Source organism: Hemibagrus wyckioides, linkage group LG26 (genome assembly GCF_019097595.1).
Source record: "Hemibagrus wyckioides isolate EC202008001 linkage group LG26, SWU_Hwy_1.0, whole genome shotgun sequence".
NCBI classification, from domain to species: domain Eukaryota; kingdom Metazoa; phylum Chordata; class Actinopteri; order Siluriformes; family Bagridae; genus Hemibagrus; species Hemibagrus wyckioides.
The window spans coordinates 16,416,943-16,440,416 of NC_080735.1; the positions used below are offsets into that span (position 1 = coordinate 16,416,943).

Consider the following 23,474-nt stretch of genomic DNA (forward strand, 5'->3'; position numbering starts at 1 on the left):
CACGGTGTTACCAGGGCAACCAAAAGATGACAAACCAGACGTCATAACCAGACGATAACGATAGAGTTGGAACTTTTATGTAGTAAACACAACCAGCAGAACTCTAATATATTCAGTAGCACTTCCTCTGCGTGGGTGAGCATGTCACAGTGTTTCCTGTAATTATACCCCTTCGCTCTTCCTCTTCCTCTCACACTGTTGTGTCTGACTGAGCACATCCTAACATCTGTTTGCCTCCACATTCTGCCTAACTGTGCCGAGGATTCATTAGTGCACAGAAGTGTGGAGAAGTCCCAGTTTTGGGTCGACTCGACAGCAGACAAGGTTTGGACACGTGTGCAGCGATCGAACGCTACAGCCGAGTTCCTCTGTACGGATTAGGACAGCGGTGATTAAGACATCAGTGGCTGTGGCCTGGTTTTTGTGCCGCCTCAGCCCGTGGGGAGACTTTTCCGTACATGTGACAGAATATGAAATGGAAGTGGGAATATCCGCCATCATTACAGCTTCCTCATCATCATAACAGAGCAATTCTGTGATTAGGAAAGTACTTCAGAGGTTCTGCGGCATGAGAGCTGCTTTCTGTCTCGTCTGTGGCGTCTCTTTCCTCTCTCTCTCTCTCTCTCTCTCTCTCTCTTTGTCTTCTCTCTTCAGCCGTGTGTTGATATCGACCTCTTTTCTCCATTACCCTTTCTCTTTCACAAACACTTTTTGTGATGCAGCCTAAGACTTGCCTATGATGGTAGATCGACTCAGATATGATTCACGCTTACAGACAGGGAGTGTATGCATAATGTAAAAAGCGGTGGCGAGAGGCAGGACCGTCCTCCTCGTCTTTCTCCTTCTATTCTACCCCATCCCTGCATACACTGCCGCTGCGCCGCTCTGCACTGCACTGCGATCTGTGCGAGCAGATCACGCCTCCGATTAGGACTGCAGTCGTGCCCGCACCTGTCAAAGCCTTCGTCAAAGAGGGCCGGCATCGGGGAGGCTCCTGCTGCAAAGTGAATCTTTAAGTAGCTCTCTCTTTCACTCTCTCTCTTGCCCTTCCAGCACTAGCCTTGCACTCAGCTTTTCCCCGATGCACTGCTTCTCTGTTTCCGTGTCTTTCTTACGCCCCTGAACACAACCAAGGGGTTTAAATGCTTAACTCCACTAGGATATCTGGTGCTTGAGCCAAACACAGGAAAGGAAAGATATCTCTACCAAGTGATAGCTAACAATTCTACTGAACTAGCTAACTCTCCCCTATAAGCTACCACCTGTGGAGTGGGAATGATGCTAACCAGGACTAATAACTGCAATCAGCCCTCTTCCGCATACACAGATCAGGCATAACATTCTGAGCAGTGAGAGGTGAAGTGAATGACACTGATGATCTCCTCATCATGGCACCTGTTAGTGGGTGGGATATATTAGGCAGAAAGTGAACATTTTGTCCTCAAAGTTGATGTGTTAGAAGCAGGAAAAATGGACAAGCTTAAGGATTTGAGTGAGTTTGACAAAGGGCCAAATTGTGATGGCTAGACCACTGGATCAGAGCATTTCCAAAACTGCAGCTCTTGTGGGGTGTTCCCGGTCTGCAGTGGTCAGTATCTGTCAAAAATGGTCCAAGGAAGGAACAGTGGTGAACCGGAGACAGGGTCATGGGCGGCCAAGGCTCATTGATGCATGTGGGGAGTGAAGGCTGGCCCGTGTGATCCGATCCAACAGACGAGCTACTGTTTCTCAAATTGCTGAAGAAGTTAATGCTGGTTCTGATAGAAAGGTGTCAGAATACACAGTACATTACAGTTTGTTGCCTTTTGGCAGCAAAAAGGGGGACCAACACAATATTAGGCAGGTGGTCATAATGTTATGCTTAATCAGTGTTTGTGAGCTCCTAGATGCTCGTGATTGTCGCTAGTGTCACTTTGATTGACAGGGGACAGGCACGTCATGTTCTAAAAACAGATAGCTGTGTCATTGTCAGGATTTGAAATCGTGATCCCCCAGTAACATATTTTGTTGTTCAAGATGTTAGATCTGTCACAACCGTGAGACGAAGGTGGATGCAGACAACCAACCAAAACTGTAAACAAAAAACAAGACTATGAGCAAGGGTGTGGCACAAACATGACAACAACAACAAAAGCTTCACAAAGAAACCAGAACTCATAGTGTGTTAAAGTCATGTGGGAAATATCGTAATTACGAGTGGGAAACGCTCGGAGTGTCCCCAGAAACATGGAGGAATTAACAGACACAGCATCTCTATTGTACTTGACTGGAAATTTGATGAAACTGGTGAAAATGTCTCGCACCAGAACGATTCTAGTTCTTTTTGGTTTGGTTTGTGAGTCAAATTACTGAAAAACAAGGTTATGGTCATGGTCATGTGACTTGTCAGAGCTGATGGGTACTATACAGTAGTTGATTAAAATTTCAGAATAATCTAGAATTAAAAAGAGATCATGTTTTAATGAGGTAAAGCTGGAGATTTGTCCCTAGTCCAGTGCAGGAGATTACAGGGACTGTGTTTTCACCAGTTAATCCAAGGGGGAGAAATAACCGTGTTGTCCACTCGTGTTTGTGTTTGTGGTTTTGTCATTGTTTCTCTCTGACCGCTAGAATTTTCTTGTTAGCAAAGTTCCAGTCCACATGAATTGTAATGTCAGTCAGCATTCTGTCTTCCTCGATGAGAAGAATCCAACTTTGTTCCACTGTGCTCGAGTACAGAGGCGCTGGAGGAAACTCTGACTCGTATTCTCTGAGGCTGGAATCACAGAAGACACGATCCTGGTACATCACCAACAGCAGTGTCGGCTTTCTACAGGCTGACAAAATGGAACACGAGCATCTTGATCTTTCATTGTGTCTGTGACACTGTCACCCTGTACCAGAAAGCGCCGGAAGGCTCTGTGCCCATCAATACTAAAGATATTGCAGAAATATTTAGCAGACTTTTTGGCAGACGGCCTTCGGACACGCATCCTGATCTTGTTATAAGTGGAACTCTCGCGGCGTCCTCACCCTCACCTTTTCTTCCTAATGTGTGATTGTACACTTCACTTTCTCTCTCTCTCTCTCTCTCTCTCTCTCTCTCTCTCTCTCTCTCTGTCTCTATCTATCGCTCCCTCAACTTTTGTGTTAAGATTTGGTAAATGTACCTCATTTTCCCCTTCAGCAAATCATTCATGATCCCTAGTGCACTGTGAACAGGGGCGGAGTCATCCAGAAAGAGACCACGCCCACCGTGATGTTAATGTATCGTCACAGGATAAAGATGATCGGTCATAAGCACTTAATTTGTCACCAGGCTGTACATATAATTGCCCAGATAATGTCTCTAAAGCTTTTAATCTGTCACCCACCCTCTCTCTCTCTCTCTCGCTCTCTCTCGCTCTCTCTCTTTCTCTCTCTCTCTCTCTCTCCCTGCTGTACTCCTGACTGCCGCCTCCTCCTGCCACTTCGGCCCTTTAGGGCAAGTTTTTTTTTCCCACTCACACTTTTAAAGAGCTTTTCTGTTTTGCTTTGGTTCGGAATCTGTTTTCGAGTCGTTCATCTGAAAAGACACGATAGATGAAGCTGTCACAATTCTTTATAGGCGCGTCGTCTTACAAGCCTGGCTGGTCATCTTTCTGTGTCTGTCACTAATGCTAGCTTTAACACAGAGCTTTATAGCTGTCCAATTCTAGTCAAAGATTCACAGCACTCCAATATTTTCACGAGACAAAAAACACAATTAAATTTATATATATATATATATATATATATATATATATATATATTTATATATATATATATATATATATATATATATATATATATATATATATATATATATATATATATATATATATATATAATTTTTATATATATAATTTTTTATATATATATATATATATATATATATATATATATATATATATGTACATATTTGTATATCGATCAATCAGGCATAACATAATATTGTGTTACAATACAATATTGTAATATTGTATTGTGCTAATATTGTGTTGCTGACAAAACAGCCTTGACCCACATTAACTTCTTCAGCAGTTTGAGCAACAGTAGCTCGTCTGTTGGATCGGATCACACGGGCCAGCCTTCACTCCCCACATGCATCAGTGAGCCTTGCCCGTCCATGACCCTGTCTCCGGTTCACCACTGTTCCTTCCTTGGACCAATTTTGATAGATACTGGCCACTGCAGACCGGGAACACCCCACAAGAGCTGCACTTTTGGAGATGCTCTGATCCAGTGGTCTAGCCATCACAATTTGGCCCTTTGTCAAACTCGCTCAAATCCTTAGTCTTGTCCATTTTTCCTGCTTCTAACACATCAACTTTGAGGGCAAAATGTTCACTTGCTGCCTAATATATCCCACCCACTATCCTAACACAATCCTAAGTTTTATTCCTGTAGTGATTGATTATTAAACATTCCCATGTTCCCCTGCAGCTAAACGGTGACATATCTATTTAAAAGGAAACACAGCTGTTGAATAGCAGATGCTTTCTTTATATTATTGGTATCATTAGCATAACAAATCCTCAGTCTAGCTTCCTCCATATTTTGTTTATTTCAGCATTTCTGTCTGTCTGACTCTCTCTCTCTCTCTATCTGTCTGTCTGTCTCTATCTATCTATCTATCTATCTATCTATCTATCTATCTATCTATCTATCTATCTATCTATCTATCTATCTATCTATCTATCTATCACTCCCTTTCTCAGTCTCTCTCTCAGCCCCTCTTCTCCTGTCTGTCTGTCTGTCTGTCTGTCTGTCTCTCTCTCTCTCTCTCTCTCTCTCTCTCTCTCTCTCTCTATCTATCTATCACTCCCTTTCTCAGTCTCTCTCTCAGCCCCTCTTCTCCTGTCTGTCTGTCTGTCTGTCTCTCTCTCTCTCTCTCTCTCTCTCTCTCTCTCTCTCTCTCTCTATCTATCTATCACTCCCTTTCTCAGTCTCTCTCTCAGCCCCTCTTCTCCTGTCTGTCTGTCTGTCTGTCTGTCTCTCTCTCTCTCTCTCTCTCTCTCTCTCTCTCTCTCTCTCTCTCTCTCTATCTATCTATCTATCTATTAATTCTAAATTGTAATCTATTAAATGAGAGTTAACACACACACACACACACACACACACACAGATATAAATGTCCTGTTCTACAGATATCTCTGACCCAGATTAAAACTCACACATTTCTCACTTCTCTCTTCTTCTTCTTCTTCTACTTCCTCCTACCCATTACTCGTATTTTCGAGTAGCTCTTGACGTTTAGTGTTAATGTAATGTTGAGTTGTCAATAATCTCTCGGTGTATATTGTGTGTGTATAGCGCACTAAAGTGTACATGTGACAGAAAAAACCTGCCATTTGCACAGCGTGTGAGGAGCATGTCTGGCTTTATAGCGCACAAAGCCGCTTGTTATTTCCGCCGTCGTCTCGCCTCTATACCTGCGTTGTGGTATAATCTGCTCCGAGCTCAGACAGAGGAGAGTAAATATTGTTTTTACTGTATTGTATTTTAACAGGAGCTTAAGCACAAACAGGCCCAGGCTGTGCCGAGGATACAGTAGATTCTTTTTATGGACAATTTTGGATAGTTCCTCGTCTATCTGTATATTTTCTGTAGCGGTTATCATGTACAGGGTCCAACCTGCCTGGAGTCTTTTACCAGGGATTTCTGGGACAGCCTGGACATCCATCACAGGCCACCAGGACACACACACGCACACACACACAATACGGACAATTTAGAGATGACAGTCAGCCTACAAGTCGTGTCTTTGGACTTTGGGAGGAAACCAGAGAACCTGTAGGAAACCCCTGCGGAGCAAACACACACACACGCACACACACACATACACACACATACACACACACACACAACACAGACAATTTAGAGATGACAGCCAGCCTACAAGTCGTGTCTTTGGACTTTGGGAGGAAACCAGAGAACCTGGAGGAAACCCCTGCGGAGCAAACACACACACACACACGCACACACATACACACACATACACACACACACACACACACACACTACAGGCAATTTAGAGATGACAGTCAGCCTACAAGTCGTGTCTTTGGACTTTGGGAGGAAACCAGAGAACCTGGAGGAAACCCCTGCGGAGCAAACACACACACACACACGCACACACATACAGACACATACACACACACACACACACACACACACACACACACACACACACACACACACACTACAGGCAATTTAGAGATGACAGTCAGCCTACAAGTCGTGTCTTTGGACTTTGGGAGGAAACCAGAGAACCTGGAGGAAACCCCTGCGGAGCAAACACACACACACGCACACACACGCACACACACACATACACACACATACACACACACACACACACACACACACACACTACAGGCAATTTAGAGATGACAGTCAGCCTACAAGTCGTGTCTTTGGACTTTGGGAGGAAACCAGAGAACCTGTAGGAAACCCCTGCGGAACAAACACACACACACACAATACAGGCAATTTAGAGATGACAGTCAGCCTACAAGACGTGTCTTTGGACTTTGGGAGGAAACCCCTGAACAACAAACTAAACACACACACACACACACATACATACACACACACACAATACGGGTGATTTAGAGATGACACTCAGTATGCAAGGGGTGTCTTTGGACTTTGGAAGGAAACCAGAGAACCTGGAGGAAACCCCTGCGGAGCAAACACACACACACGCACACACACACACATACACACACATACACACACATGCACACACACACTACAGGCAATTTAGAGATGACAGTCAGCCTACAAGTCGTGTCTTTGGACTTTGGGAGGAAACCAGAGAACCTGTAGGAAACCCCTGCGGAACAAACACACACACACACAATACAGGCAATTTAGAGATGACAGTCAGCCTACAAGACGTGTCTTTGGACTTTGGGAGGAAACCCCTGAACAACAAACTAAACACACACACACACATACACACACACACACACACAATACGGGTGATTTAGAGATGACACTCAGTATGCAAGGGGTGTCTTTGGACTTTGGGAGGAAACCAGAGAACCTGGAGGAAACCCCTGCGGAACAAACTAAACCACACAGACAGAAGACCCAGAACCCCAGAGGTACGAGGTACTTTGCTAACCACTAAAGCCACCCATTCATCGATTACTTCAAATAGTTAACATCAAACTCTTTTAAAACCATAAACACGTGTACAAGCCTGCATGCTCTGTAAAGACCCCTTGATCTTAGAGTTGGACAGGAAATGTAAATTGCCCATCTGGAGCAGAGCGATTATTCAAACTACAGTAGCATCGCTGCCCTCTGTGTATTTGTCCCAGCAGCCATTTGGCATCCGCGCGGGTCAGAGTTCAATCCTTCAAGTCGGGCCGAGCCGTACCTCTTCCCCATACGTGATGAAGAACTCTCCTTGAGTGAGAAAGTTAGTTCTTCATGGATTCGATTTTCCGTTCCATCTGGATGCCTGAATGTTGTGTTGTGCTCCAGTTAAACTTGCAGCTGTATTTGGCCTGGTTTCCTCAGCTCCCAACACAGGCTACCTCTCTAATTACTGTCATTTGTTAGATTCACAGCTAATTTACTTCGGATTGTTTCCCCAACTCTCGCTCGTACCCCCTGCTCTCCTTCCCTCTAATGCATACACACACACACACACATACACAGGCATCAGGCTTTTTAATTAAACAGTATGCTAAATGAAGCCGTCTTCATCAGAGACTCCTGACTTTAAGCCTGAGTAAAAATCGGCGCAGACTCCGAGTCCGGCTCAGACTCCGAGTCAGTGCAGCTTTAAGGCGACGTTTACTAAAAGCCTGGGTGTGTAAAAACACGTAAACACTGGATAACATGCTGGAGAAAAAGATAACATCCAGACTGAAACGAGATCATCTGAAATTTTTACCTAACATTTAAAATACAGGAAGTTGTTAATGTAAATTTGGAAAAAGTCAGCTCTGAAAGTCACATCAGATCCAGACAACTAGTTTGTGAGCAAAGTCATATTACTAAAGATCACTTCCAGAACAGAAATCTACAAATAATTTCCTCATCCCCTTGTCATCCAAGATGGTCATGTCTTTCTTTCTTCAGTCGTGAAGAAATGATGTTTTTTGAGGATATTTCTCCATATAGTGGACTTCAGTGGTGCCTGCGAGTTTCAATGGGCTCTAAACGCTCCCAACCCAGGAAGAAAGCTCTTATCTAGCCAAACCATCGGTCATTTTCTAGCTCTGGGATGCTTGTCCACGACACTTCTATCTACGTCAAAAGGTCATGTGTGACGATTGACATCATACGATCTCAGCATAATCAGACGGTTTTGGATGGAAGGACATTGTTGTGGCTCTTTTTATTTTCATCTTAGATATCATTTACATTTCTGGCATTTGGCAGACGCCCTTATGCAGAGCGACGTACAAGAGTGCTTTGAAGTCTCTAGCAATGAATACATTAACACTGGTTCAATAGGTCACAGACTGAGGATAGCATCGAGCCTAAAAACTGTAATGGGAGGAATTTGTTTCAAGTGCTTCAGGAAAAGGTAGGTCTTCAACCGGAGTTTGAAGACGGTCAGTGACTCGGCTCTTTGGACATCTAGGGGAAGTTCATTCCACCACCTCAGTGGCAGAACAGAGAAGAGCCTAGATGTAGTCCTACCTCTTACCCTGAGATGGTGGGAGCAGTTGAGCAGTGCTAGTGGATCTGAGGGAGCGAAGCGCAGTGTGAGGAGTATATTTACATTTGGCAGACGCACTTACCAGATTGAGGGTTAAGGGCCTTGCTCAGGGGCCCAGCTTGGTGGACCTGGGATTCAAACTGATCAGTAGTCCAACACCTTAACTACTAATCTTCCACATCTCCAACTATATTGCTTCAATGTGTTGTTTTTTTTTGTTGTTTATAGATTTCAGATTCTACTAGAAAAAGTTCCTCAAGTAAATAAATCTACACTCTGTAGAGTTATAGAATGTCTCTTTCCGAGGTCACTCAGATGAGGATGAGGAATCCGGTTCCTCTGAGGTTTCTTCCTTTATTTTTTACATTTTTTTTCAGAATTTTTTATATTTCTGTAAAGCTGCGTTGAGATGTTGGTAAAAGCTATATACACGTAAAATGGAATTGAATTAAATGAATTAATTAAAATATTAAAAAATTGACATTAATTAATTAATTAAAAAATTAAATAAATAAATGCATAAATTTTATATATATTTAAAATATATATATATATATAAATGAATGAATAAGGAATAAATCTTCTGTTACAGTAAAATGATCATGTGATGTGAGCTGAATTACTGTTACTGCTCTGAAATCTTGATCTTGATTTATTCCTCTTATATCGCAGCGATTTTATTCATGAAAGAATCAGACTTTTTAATAAGTGTATAGCTACGTGTCAGGTATTTTCTCCAGAACTTGCTCTTATAGATCCTGCACATGCAGTTTGTGTATTTAAACCCTGGTGTTTAAGCCGACTGATTTATCTGAGCATTTTTCTTCTGTCTTGCTTTGTCCTGGTTTTGATCTCGTTCTGGTTTCCGCTTCTCTGTAGTGTTATGGTTTATTCCTGATATTGTTGTTTGTAGATCGCTCGACCTCCACCGGTTTCCTGTTCCTCAATTCGAATTCGGATCACGGTTTGGATTCATCTGTTTGAAAGCCTTTAACTGCGTTTAGATCTGTTTTTAAGTCTGTCTGCGTGACCTGCAGTACAAATCCATGACACAGGTCACTTCCTGTGTTTGCTTAAAATCTCTTTTTCTCTCTCTCTGGAACAAAATACCAAGAAACCATGAAGCTCAAATTCTTCTGCGGTAAAAGTGTTGAAAAATTGTTAGAAATACTAAGCGCTGAGGCTGGAGACTCTATACATAAAGAAATCTCACACCAATGGGGCAGTAGTTGCTCAAGTGGTTAAGGTCAAATGGTTGATTGGACAGTCGGGGTTCGAGCCCCAGCATTGCCAGGCTGTTAGCCAACTGAGCAAGGCTCTTAACCATCTCTGCACCAGGGGGGCTGTATCATAGCTGCCCTGGCACTCGGACCTCAAGGCTCTTAAACATCTCTACTCTAGGGTGCTGCATCATAGCTGCCCCACCATTCTAACCACAAGACCCTTAACTCCTTCTGCTCCAGGGGCGCGGCATCATAGTTGCCCCTGCACTCTGACCTCAAGGCCCTCTCTACTCTAGGGGTGCTGCTTCAAAGCTGCCCCTGCACTCTAATCGCAAGGCCCTTAACTCTTTCTGCTCCAGGGGTGCTGCATCATAGCTGCCCCTGCATTCTAACCACAAGGCCCTTAACTCTTTCTGCTCCAAGGGCACTGCATCATAGCTGCCCCTGCACTCTGACCTCAAGGCCCTTAACTCTTTCTGCTCCAAGGGCACTGCATCATAGCTGCCCCTGCACTCTGACCTCAAGGCCCTTAACTCTTTCTGCTCCAGGGGCGCTGCATCATAGCTGCCCCTGCACTCTGACCTCAAGGCCCTTAACTCTTTCTGCTCCAGGGGTGCTGCATCATAGCTGCCCCTGCACTCTGACCTCAAGGCCCTTAACTCTTTCTGCTCCAGGGGCGCTGCATCATAGCTGCCCCTGCACTCTGACCTCAAGGCCCTTAACTCTTTCTGCTCCAGGGGTGCTGCATCATAGCTGCCCCTGCATTCTAACCACAAGGCCCTTAACTCTTTCTGCTCCAAGGGCGCTGCATCATAGCTGCCCCTGCACTCTGACCTCAAGGCCCTTAACTCTTTCTGCTCCAGGGGCGCTGCATCATAGCTGCCCCTGCACTCTGACCCCAACTTCCTCAGCTGAAATATGCGACATGTAGAATTCCACTGTGCTGTAATGTTTATGTGGCAATAATAAAGGCTTCTTCTTAACATCAACAATGAGAATTTGTCTTTTAAACAATTTAACAAACAACCTGCGTGGTATGTGGCGCATCCACCATACTGGTGCATGCTGTTACTATGGCAACAATCATGTATTAGAATGACCCTGTTGGAATACAGTAATAAACATCTGCTTGAGAAAATAAATCATCAGCTTTCGACCAATCAGATGCTTCCATGGTTGTTATGGCAGACTTTCCTAAAGATCCAGAGGCACACTATGATGTTGTTGTCTACATCTTTCTCTCTCTCTCTCTCTCTCTCTCTCTCTCTCTTTACCTGCTTTAACTTCTCACTTTTTCCCGAGCAGCTTATTTTCTCAGCTTTTTTTTTTTCTTCAAAAACTTGGCGGTGTTGCGATTCCATGTTGAGTCCAGCTCAGCAGGAGATGTAGATGTGACACTTTCTTTCCTCCTTTCTACCCCCCCCTCTCTCTCTTTCTTTTTTCTTCAGTTCTTTTTTTTTCTCGCTGAGTCATCACTTGCTTAAGGCTTCAAACTTTCCGAACAGTTTGAAGGTGCTGACGCTTTTTCTTTCTCTTTTTTTCGTTCTTCCTTTTCTTTTTCTCAGAGAGAGAGAGAGAGAGAGAGATAGAGAGAAACGGAAGAAAACAGAAGCTCAGAAAGGTGTTTGAACCGAAAATAAGTGGCGTGATTTCATTAGCACCTGATCGCGGCTCTCCTCTCCGAGTGTCGGTTGATAGCGTGAGAAAACCGAAACGCAGAGCGGACCTTTCACTCCGGCGTTGTTCTCGAATAAAAGACGGGGAGCTAATGTAAGGAATCGATTTTCTATATCCAGGAGAGGATAGAACTTCCTGCTGGAGTAGGAGATTGTGTAAACCAGACGAGACTGCCTTTTTTTTTTCTTTCTCAGGTTTGATGCATAGCTTCCAGTAAAACTAGGGGAAAAAATAAATAAATAAATAAATAAATAAATAAATAACACACGGAAAAAAACAATTAGATGGAGTGTTTTAATGAATTTGTCAGACTTCCTGGTGTTTTGACTCTTCGCTGAATTAACAAATCAGCAACTTGTACAAGCTTAGAATAGCTGTACAGTGTATATGCTAAACACACACACACACACACACACTTCATTAACCCTCAATCCTGGGCGCTGGTTTAAAAAGCAGGTGATGGTGCAGTCGTGGTATATTAATCCGTCAGTTGTGGAGCGTAGCAACTCCGCTACAGAGCCGGCTCACCTGATATCCATAGCACTCAGTCAGAGAGTGACAGATGATCGTCTACACGCTACACGTCGCCTCTATCTCTGCCATTCATTATCACCCTGTCACACATGCTAACACCCATCACACTGATAGGTTAATGCAACAGCTGATGGAGACGGAAAGAGAAAGAGTAAGAGAGAGAAAGAGAGAGAAAGTCATGAAGTAGCACTATTTTATAAACTACAGGGTCAAACAAATCAATATTAGTGATGCCCAGTCCTGTCTTTTGTTTCTTGTGAATAAACATTAGCAGCTAATCTTGGTAGGAACAGCTAGCTTTGTATGTTACTATAATAACATATGAAGCTAATAAGCTAATCGCAGGAAAATGGTTATATGATTACGTAGCACACCGCATGTATTTAAAAACTATTATTCTAATTATTATTCTGATTATTTTACGCCTTAAGTGTAGTATAAATAGTGTGAGATGAGAAGAAGCTTCATGTAGGTAGGTACTGAATCAAATGCAATAGAGGGCAAACCGAATGGTACTGAATCAGATGCAGTAGATACTGAATCAAATGCATTAGGTACGGAACTGAGTGCAGTAGATGCCGAATCGAATGCTGCAGGTACCGAATCAAATGTAGTAGGTAATGAATCGAATGCAGTACGTACCGAATCGAATGCAGTAGGTAATGAATCGAATGCTGCAGGTACCGAATCAAATGTAGTAGGTGGTGAATCAAATGCAGTAGGTACCGAATCAAATGTAGTAGGTAATGAATCAAATGCAGTACGTACCGAATTGAATGTAGTAGGTAATGAATCAGATGCAGTAGATACTGAATCAAATGCATTAGGTACGGAACTGAGTGCAGTAGATGCCGAATCGAATGCTGCAGGTACAGAATCAAATGTAGTAGGTAATGAATTGAATGCAGTGCATACCGAATCGAATGCAGTAGGTAATGAATCGAATGCTGCAGGTACCGAATCAAATGTAGTAGGTGATGAATCAAATGCAGTAGGTACCGAATCAAATGTAGTAGGTAATGAATCAAATGCAGTACGTACCGAATTGAATGTAGTAGGTAATGAATCAAATGCAGTGGGTACCGAATTGAATGTAGTAGGTAATGAACCGAATGCATTAGATACCAAATCAAATGTAGTAGGTAATGAATCGAATGCAGTAGGTACCGAATCAAATGTAGTAGGTAATGAATCGAATGCAGTAGGTACCGAATTGAATGTAGTAGGTAATGAATCGAATACTGCAGGTACCGAATCAAATGTAGTAGGTAATGAAACAAATGCTGCAGGTACCTCGCAGGAAAATGGTTATATGATTACGTAGCACACCGCATGTATTTAAAAACTATTATTCTAATTATTATTCTGATTATTTTACGCCTTAAGTGTAGTATAAATAGTGTGAGATGAGAAGAAGCTTCATGTAGGTAGGTACTGAATCAAATGCAATAGAGGGCAAACCGAATGGTACTGAATCAGATGCAGTAGATACTGAATCAAATGCATTAGGTACAGAACTGAGTGCAGTAGATGCCGAATCGAATGCTGCAGGTACCGAATCAAATGTAGTAGGTAATGAATTGAATGCAGTGCATACCGAATCGAATGCAGTAGGTAATGAATCGAATGCTGCAGGTACCGAATCAAATGTAGTAGGTAATGAATCAAATGCAGTACGTACCGAATTGAATGTAGTAGGTAATGAATCAGATGCAGTAGATACTGAATCAAATGCATTAGGTACGGAACTGAGTGCAGTAGATGCCGAATCGAATGCTGCAGGTACCGAATCAAATGTAGTAGGTGATGAATCAAATGCAGTAGGTACCGAATCAAATGTAGTAGGTAATGAATCAAATGCAGTACGTACCGAATTGAATGTAGTAGGTAATGAATCAAATGCAGTGGGTACCGAATTGAATGTAGTAGGTAATGAACCGAATGCATTAGATACCAAATCAAATGTAGTAGGTAATGAATCGAATGCAGTAGGTACCGAATCAAATGTAGTAGGTAATGAATCGAATGCAGTAGGTACCGAATTGAATGTAGTAGGTAATGAATCGAATACTGCAGGTACCGAATCAAATGTAGTAGGTAATGAAACAAATGCTGCAGGTACCTGAATCGAATGTAGTAGGTAATGAATCAAATGCTGCAGGTACCGAATCAAATGTAGTAGGTAATGAATTAAATGTTGTATGTAATGAATCAAATGCAGTAGGTGCCGAATCTAATGCATTAGGTACCAAATTGAGTGCTGCAGGTAATAAATGGAATGCAGTAGGTACCGAATCGAATGCTGCATATTCCTCAATTGAATGTAATAGGTAATGAATCGAATGCTGCAGGTACCGAATCAAATGTAGTAAGTAATGAATCGAATGCAGTAGGTACCGAATCGAATGCTGCATTCGATTCAATGCAAAAAGTACCGAATTTAATGCAGTAGGTACTGAATCCATGGCAACAGGTACCTAATTAAATGCAGAATGTAGAGAACCGAATGCAGTAGGTACTTAATCAGATGCAATAGGTACAGAATCAAATGAAGTAGGCACTGAATCGAATGCAACAGCAAGTCTGGTTTTCTAAACTAGCTCAGATCTATAGCAGATTCCTAGTCGTGATTTGTCCAATCTCATGCATTTATGTAAATGGTTGAAAATGCTGAAGGCAGCTAATCAGACCAGAGACTAGCTACAGGGCTAGAGATGTTCCGTCAGAACACAGAGAGTTTTCACTGACTTTCATGTAACTTTCCTTCTCCACCTCTATTCAGAAGCATTGATATGAAACTAAAGCACTGTCAAACAAATTATAACCACTGCAGTGGGATTTTTCTTCTAATGGCTAAGCATTAAAAGGTGACTGGGATGTTAGTCACTTATCCAGACGGCTGTAATGGAATTTAGTGTCTACCTTCACGCGTCCTCCTGCTTTAAAAAAAAGTGCTGTGTTTTGTCATCATTTACTGACCAAACTGACAAGAGATAATACATTTATTGTATCGAGGTTTGCGAGGTTTCATTTTGCCGAACACACTCGCTTCACCTCGTCAGGTTCATAAATCGAGTCCAAAGCACCAAACCGCTGAACTATAGCTCCGGAGTTGCTTTTATTTTTTTCTTATGGACTATAACAGCTGGGATTCAAAAGGTCCTAGTAGAGCTTTGTTTAGTCTGGCTGTAAAGCAGAGGCTTAACTTTCTCCTCTTTCTCACACAAACACACAGCAGTATTAGACTGCAGGATCAGCCTGAGCTCCTTCAGTGCCGGTGCTGGACTCTTCAGTGTAGAGCGATCCATCAATGGCAGTGCTGCACCGCACACTCGCCCGCCCCCGGTTCTGCTCCCTCCGGCCCCCGCACGCCGTACAGTAATCTCTCCGTTTACCACACACCTGCTTCCTTACGGCACTCTCTCTATTTCTCTTTTTCTTTCTCTCTCTTATTCACTAAACACTTCCACAAAGCAAAAGAGAGGGCAAGCTGAAGAGCGAGCGTGGGCCAGAGGACCCTCGACCGTGATAATCACTTGCTTCTCGAAAGTCGACCAAGGTGAAGATGCAGCTGCAAATGAAGCGAATAGAAAGTGTATGCTTAATCATTGTGCATCTGTGTGCTGGGGAAAACTGCAGGTCCTTCATTTTCATTTCCGTGTGATGTGACATTTTGAACTTCTATTGATTGGAGTCTGGAGAAATTCATTTCGCTTTCTGTGAAGGCAACAATAAAGAGCTCAGCGCCGATGCGGTGTGTTGTGACATAACCGAGTAGATAAATATGCAGGAGTGAGATGTTAGTGTGTATGGTATAGACAGAAACTATTTGAATACCATGTTGCATTATGTTACTTATAGCGCACAAATCATCCAGGAGCTTGTTCCTGGGGACTCAGGAGGGTACAGGGCAGGGGGAGACGCTCTGGACGGGGTTATGAATCTTTATAAGCCACAAACACTCACACACTCAGACTTCAGACAATTTAGAGATGCCTATCAGCCTAGCCTACAGTCCAAAGTGCACGACTTTGGACTGTGGGAGGAAACCAGAGAATCCGGAGTAAACCCCTGAGATACAGGGAGAACATGCAAACTCTACAAACACAGAGAACCAGAGGCGGGAATCCAGAGTTGTAGATTTGACCTAAGCGGCAAGTTAAAAGTTACTTTTTGAGACATTTATAGTGGAACCTTTACTCTAGGATACAGGTTCGTATTTATTTATTTATTTATTTATTCATTCATTCATTCATTCATTCATTAAATAATGTTTTTAAATATTTTTAACATTTGTTTAATGAATTACAATTAATAATAATTTTTGTTGTGGTTAGGAGCAGCTCTGTTAAATGATTTTTTATTAAACTTCAATAAACACTAATAAATAAATAAATAAATAAAACAGAACAATAATTAGAGATCGTGCTCTAGCAGTCTGATCTGATATCTGGTGTAAAAAAAAACCCACCAAAAATTTGCATTTGGAAACATTTATACGACTTACTGTCTCTTAATATTTAATATTTATATAATCTTAATACTGTCTCTTAATATTAATATTTACAATTATTTATATACAATAATCCAAGATGTAAACAACGTAATATATAATAAATACACAGATTAAATTTATGAAAGCATTTAACTTCTTCTTTAAAAAAAAATAACAATAACAATTCCAAAAAAATAACAATAATAATAATACTAAAATAAAATAAAATAAAATAAAATAAAATAAAAAAAAAATGTATTTAATTAAATAAACTTTTAAGATTTTAAAGAAAATTATTCCAGGATTTAGAGAAAGTCCCTTCATGCTAATTTGATTAATTAACAGATTTTTTTAATGATTTTTAATATTACTTAAATGAATTAGCATATGAATCAGTAATAAGTGAAGCTAGCAGTAGACTACATGAACATACTTTCAGTCCAAGTATCTTGTATGAACTCACCTACAGCACTGTATTTATTTATTATTTTTTTTTATATGACATTTATATTGATTTCCTCTAACACCGGAATCATCTGTACTTCATCTGGAGCTTGTGTAGCACACTCCGTTGTGTAGTTTGTTGTGTGTTTTCTCGCTGATGTTTCTCTTCTCCAGGTAGATATTAGTGTTCCGTGTGTTCGGGGAATTGATGCCACATCAGCATAAAAATAAACGGGAGATTTTTACCTCAGGCGTCTGCTGGCCTGCGAAACGGCGAGAGGGACGACTGCGGCTGGGTTGCTCTTCATCACCAGCGGTGTTTAGCTTATTGTTCCTCAAGAAAGAAAGAAAGAAGGAAAGAAAGCAAAGTCAACTCTCTCTCTCTCTCTCTCTCCCTGTGGTGTTTATTCAGGACGTTTGTGATAAGCGGCGTTTAAAGCAGGACCGAGCCGTAGCTAGGATGCCCACTTTCGAATGACAAAAGGTTGTATAACGTGTTGTGTTTATTTGCCAGCCAGGAACAGATGTGTGGTGGAGGTTGTTTTTTTTTTTTTTTCCACATAAACTATGCAAAAATATTCCTCTTATGCAGATTCACAGTTTGCCAGCAGTTGCATCGCACCAAGTTGAGGCGTGAACTTGCGATGACTTCTGCTTCCTCCTTTTTCTGTTTTTTTCTTTCTTTTTTTTTTTTTTTCCCGAGCAGCGCTTCAAAGACCGGGGTGATCAAAGCCGTCTGAGAGAGAAGAGGAGAGAGGGAGAGAGGGAGAGAGAGAGAGAGAGAGAGAGAGAGAGAGAGAGAACTGAGAAAAACTCCCCTCTGAATAGAAAACTCTGCAAACAGCACCTACACCGCCTGCCTAAACAAAAACAAGATTCAATCACTTCTTCCTTTCTTTTTCCCCCTCTCTCTCTCTCTCTCTCTCTCTCTCTTTTTTCCCTCTACATCTATCCATCCATCTGTCTCACTTTTGTAGCAAGAAAGCAGCTAAATTCGTGTCAGACTGTTTTCGACGTCTCAATCCGAGGCTCGTTTTTGGATCTCGGGCGGCTTTTTAGCTCCAGAGTGCAGCTGCATAAGAAAACAGTTCTGCCGTGGCCTAAATAAGACGTCATGAATATAAGACGACATCATGGCAGCTGTGTGTGTGTGTGTGTGTGTGTGTGTGTGAGAGAGAGAGAGAGAGAGAGAGAGATCAGCCGAAAGAGCTGCTGTGCGATGGATGAAAGGCCTGAAGTCGTCAAACAGAATGGCGGATCATGTTACAGCTTTATGAATCTGTGGGATGAAGATGATGCCGTTCACGCTTAGAGGCGAAGGAAAAGGAATTAAAAATAACACGGGGTAAAAATAATCAACAAACACAAGGCACAGTTACTCTTACCGTCCTCATGTTGATGGGTTATTTTTTTCCTGAGTGTTTTAGAACTTTTATACAACTATATTAATTAAAGAATGACCCATGTATTTCTGTAATTTGTATTTCTCATCCATTTACGGTTACATGTCATTTCCTCTTAAAGCTCGTGTTCTAGCCGTCTCTCTTCCTGTCTGTTGAAAATTGATAACACACACACACACACGCACACACACACACACACACACACAAACTTGCAAGTTTACTGAAGCTCTAAACCTGGAGACTCCTTCCTACATAAAAGTCTCCACAATAAACAGAGAACTTCTCCATAGCTGTTACTTGTGTATGCTGTTACTATGGTAACAAGAACAAATTAGCAGGTAAGCACATTAATATGAATCTTGTAGCTGTAACTACTTTTTTTTTGTTTCTTTGATAGACAATTAATCACCAGCTTCTGACCAGTCGTATGTGCCTGTGTATGCTGTTGCTGTTACTATGGTAACAAGAACAAATTAGCAAGTGAGCGTACTGATCTAAACCTTATAGCCGGAACTACTTTTTTTAAGAGCTGCTTTCATAATCACCAACTTCTGACCAATCACATACCTGTGCATGCTGTTGCTATAGTAACAAGAGTGTATTAACACAAACCTTATAGCCGGAACTACTTTTTTTTAAGAGCTGCTTTTATAAGCACCAACTTCTGACCAATCATATACCTGTGAATGCCGTTTCTATAGTAACAAGAGCAAATTTGCGTGAACGTATTAATACAAACCTTACAGACGGAACTACTTTTTTTTTCTTTTTTTTTGCTTTAATGGAGAATTAATCGTCAGGTTCTGACCAAGCATTTCCTTCTGCCTCTGTATATGCTGTTACCATAGTAACGAGGACAAATGATCAAGTGTGCCTATTAATACAAACCTTACAGCTGGAACTACTTTTTTTAGAGCTGCTTTAATAAAGAATTAATCACCAGCTTCTGACTGATCGGATAAAAGTGTTCGCTGTTGCCATAGTAACGGGAACAAATTATCAGGTGAGACTATTAATACAAACCTTACAGCCGGAAATACTTTTTCGAGCTGCTTCTGACTAATCAGATAAATGTGTACGCCGTTGCCATAGTAACAGAAACAAATGATCAGGTGAGCGTATTAATACAAACCTTACAACCAGAACTACTTTTCTTTAGAGCTGCTTCAATAGAGATTTAATCACCAGCTTCTGACTAATCTTAAAATGTGTTTGCTGTTGCCATAGTAACAGGAACAAATTATCTTTTGAGCGTATTAATACAAACCTTACCGCTGGAACTACTTTTTTCAGAGCTGCTTTAACAGAGAATTAATCACCAGCTTCTGACTAATCGTAAAATGTGTTTGCTGTTGCCATAGTAACAGGAACACATTATCTTTTGAGCGTATTAATACAAACCTTACCGCCGGAGCTACTTTTTTCAGAGCTGCTTTAACAGAGAATTAATCACCAGCTTCTGACTAATCGTAAAATGTGTTTGCTGTTGCCATAGTAACAGGAACACATTATCTTTTGAGCGTATTAATACAAACCTTACCGCCGGAACTACTTTTTTTAAGCGCTTCCAGTTTTCCCCTCCAATTCTGCACGAGGCCATGTGGTTATTTTCAGGCCAGTGAACATGAGGCCAAGTTGCGAGCAGTCACGACGTTTCCATCCTCGATTTTCATCCTCGCAGAGCACAAAAGAGCAAAGACGCCGGCACCAGCGAGCAGTAATGTGCGAGTGGCGCACAGGCGCGATCCGTGATGAGACGGCAGCACGCTAAATTAACGTTAGCGTTTCTTCGCTGGTGCGCAGCTGCGTTCTCTTTAAGCTCTGCAATCAAGAGAAAATTGCAGCTTCGAGTGCAAACCGCATGCTTGCTTTTTATCAAATGCTCCTTCATGAGTCACAGGATCGCCGTCTATTTTTATTTACCGACACGCCGCCAGACGAGCGGGACATTTTATGCGCTTTGGCAGCACGGAATGTGAAGTGAGGATCCGTCTCCACGCGGCAAAAAACGTCTATATAATCAACTCGGTAGTGAAGTGTGTAGTGACGCCGGCGTGGATGTGAAACATTTTCCTCGTTATAACACTATTATTTCAGCAGCTTGTGAAGGCCAGCTGTGGGGTTATGAGTATATACCATTCAAGCCTTTACATCCGACTCCAGAATTATTAGCACCCTTCAAGAGATGAGTGTAAAATAAACATTACACACTCAAAACAAAACAAAACAACAAGGCAGAGCATGCAGGAGAGATCCAACGAAGTGTCTTTGTCATGTCTCACTCCACAGTGAGGGTTAATATGAAGCTCATATGAAAGTAGACACTCAGGACTTTAAGAATTTGTAGCTTTTTATAAGTATTTCTGTTTTTCTCTAGCCTACTAGAGGCAATATTTTCATAGAAAACTTCCAAAAAACGGTTCATTATTCCCACACAGATGTTTGTATCTTCAAAGTAAATGTTGATATCAAACCCATTCCTGGTCTCTGAGATGTTCTCCAAGTGTTTGTTCATCTAAAAAAGCAGCTCTAATTTCATCTTCAACCAGTAAAATTCTGTGTAAGGTTCTCCAACAGAGGGAAAAACACATGTCTAAAACACACCGAAAGCCGACAGACACGTTTTATGTCAGACTCACGGAGATAAAGTAACTCGTTTGTTTACACCGATCTAAAAAGTCAATCTGCGGTGTATTGGTAAAGGGATAAAAAACTTCCAAACGCTGTAAATATAAATGTATAGCACTTCATTTGATCCTCCAGGCTGCATAAATCATGACTTTGTGGTAAAAGTGTTGAACTATTGATCAGAAGGTTGTGAGTTTAAAATCGCAAGATTGCCAAGTTACACCTCAGAGCCTTAAAGCGAGACCCTCAGCCCTGAATCACTAACAAAGGCATCGGTGAAGTGTGTGTGTGTTTTTTTTGTATCTCATTTGTAACTCAGTGTGCTAAAAAAATCACAGCGTGAGCCTAAGCGCAGGTCAGTGCCTCAGATTTGGCGCCTCTGTCTGTCCTGATTGCCTTGTCATGGACACGGATCCCTAACACCAAACACATCTGTTATAATATTGATCTTCTGGCGTAGAGCAGCAGGAGTCTCTATCTCAAACCCTCTCCATCTTGCTATCTCCACATCTCTCTCCTTCGTTCAGCGTTTCTTTCTCACTCTGTCTTCGTCTCAGATATCTTCACCGTGGCGTGTAGCTACAGCACCACCGTATCACGCTCACACTTCTCCGCCATGGGAGATAGATCTTCACCATCATCGTTCCAGAACTTTCAGACTCACTCGATAATATCGCCTCCATGATATCACCTCGAACCTCATCTTCCATTACAAAGACTTCTATTTCTTCAGCGCTTCGGCTCCTAACCTAGCAGCTGACAAAATTCCGTCTCATCCTCGCCTCGATACTTGTAGTCTATTCGCTTAGAATATAACATGTCCCTGAGCTGTAGGACTGCTCTAAACAAATAAAACGTATTTTTATGTTTACTCTCTGTCTCAGATTTGTCGGAGCGTAACTCTAGACTGTATTGATTATTAATAGAAAGAGACTTACTATAAATAAACCCACAATAAACACGCATACACCTTATATAACTCTTAACAGACCTTCTATGGCGTCGTTACTGTCCTTTCTACTAGGAACAAATCCACAGAAGTCCAATCAGGTATAGTTAATAGCTAATAAACTCTCAGCTCAGTGTTTAGATATATCTCTCCTCTCTCCTTTCTTTCTTTCCTCTCTCTAAAGAAACCCATAACCCTGAGATTTTTTCTAATGAGAGCTCTTAGTGTGGACAATTTGTCGGCGCACAAAAATGGGACAGAAAGGAAGAGGCGGCTTTCTCGCTCTCGGTGGCTATATTTTTTTGCACGGTTGTCTTTCTGTCAGAGAAAGAAGATACATCGAGTGGAATAAAAGGGTAGCGAGAGATACGCTAGGACTGAAAGAAGAGTCCTTATATAGTGGGATATAAAAACAGACTTGAGCTGCAGGGGGATGACTTGGATTGGGATGTTGATAGATTGGTAGGATTTAGCATTTATTTCCCCGCGTATAGTTTATGCAGGAGTGTTAGGGGAAAAAATTTTGGAGAAACATTGCAGTGGTCAGAAGTTTTAAGTCTTTTCTGTCCCTGGGCTAGGAAAAAAAAAATCTGATGGACTGAGATTCTATTGTCGCATGTGTGGGAGTTTTTCCCGGTGTAGGCAGCACCATTTTAAAGGGCCATCAATATTAACAATAGCTTTTGTTTACCGTGGCTTCAGCTATTGGACAAAACAAATAGATTAGCACGGACAAAAGAGAGTAATAATTCAACCCAGGCGTAAAAGTGTGGTCTTTCTCTGAACCGCACTTCTCTTGCTAATCAATGCATCACATTTCCTCCAGTTTTATCTTTCAGAATCAGAAGGCTCTGAGCCTTGTTCATGCTACAACCTGGTAAATGGTTTGAATCTACGTGTTTCATACCGTCTCTTTGGAGTCAAGGGATTTTCCTGTATCTGAGGAACTGATCCAAGTTCTAGCATTTTAGAAACGTCTTTACTACCAAAAGTGAAACTGCAAAATGTTGCGTTTGACTGCAGGACATTTTGACGTCACGTAGCTATGCAGCAAGTCGATTGTAACCTGATACAGGAGCTCACGGTAGGCTAGCGAGGTTTCAGATGCCTGTAGGCAGACAGACTGCATTTATCAAACCTCAGGGATGTTTTTCTTGCCATCATTATCACCTCTGGCTCACTTGTTAGGGCTAAATCTATATAAATAAAACCGAATTGAATTTGATTCTTATCTGATTCATATCTTGTCTCCACCTCTGTCATGTCATTTCCTGTTTTCCTTGTTAAATTTACCTGTTTTCAGTTTTGTTTTTAATTTATGTTTTTATTTAAACCATTCTGTGCATCACAATATTTTTTTTTTCCAAATTATAATTGTTGGTCGGCAGTTTCCTGTCCGTATCTTGCCTCTATCTTTGTTTTGCCTAGTCTGAGT

At 41.6% G+C, this 23,474-nt stretch overlaps 1 protein-coding gene across 1 annotated transcript in view; it reads left to right on the forward strand.

The window, feature by feature from the left end:
- epha6 (eph receptor A6) overlaps window positions 1-23,474 on the forward strand; it is a 187,743-nt gene that overhangs the window by 44,964 nt on the left and 119,305 nt on the right. The window lies entirely within an intron of this gene.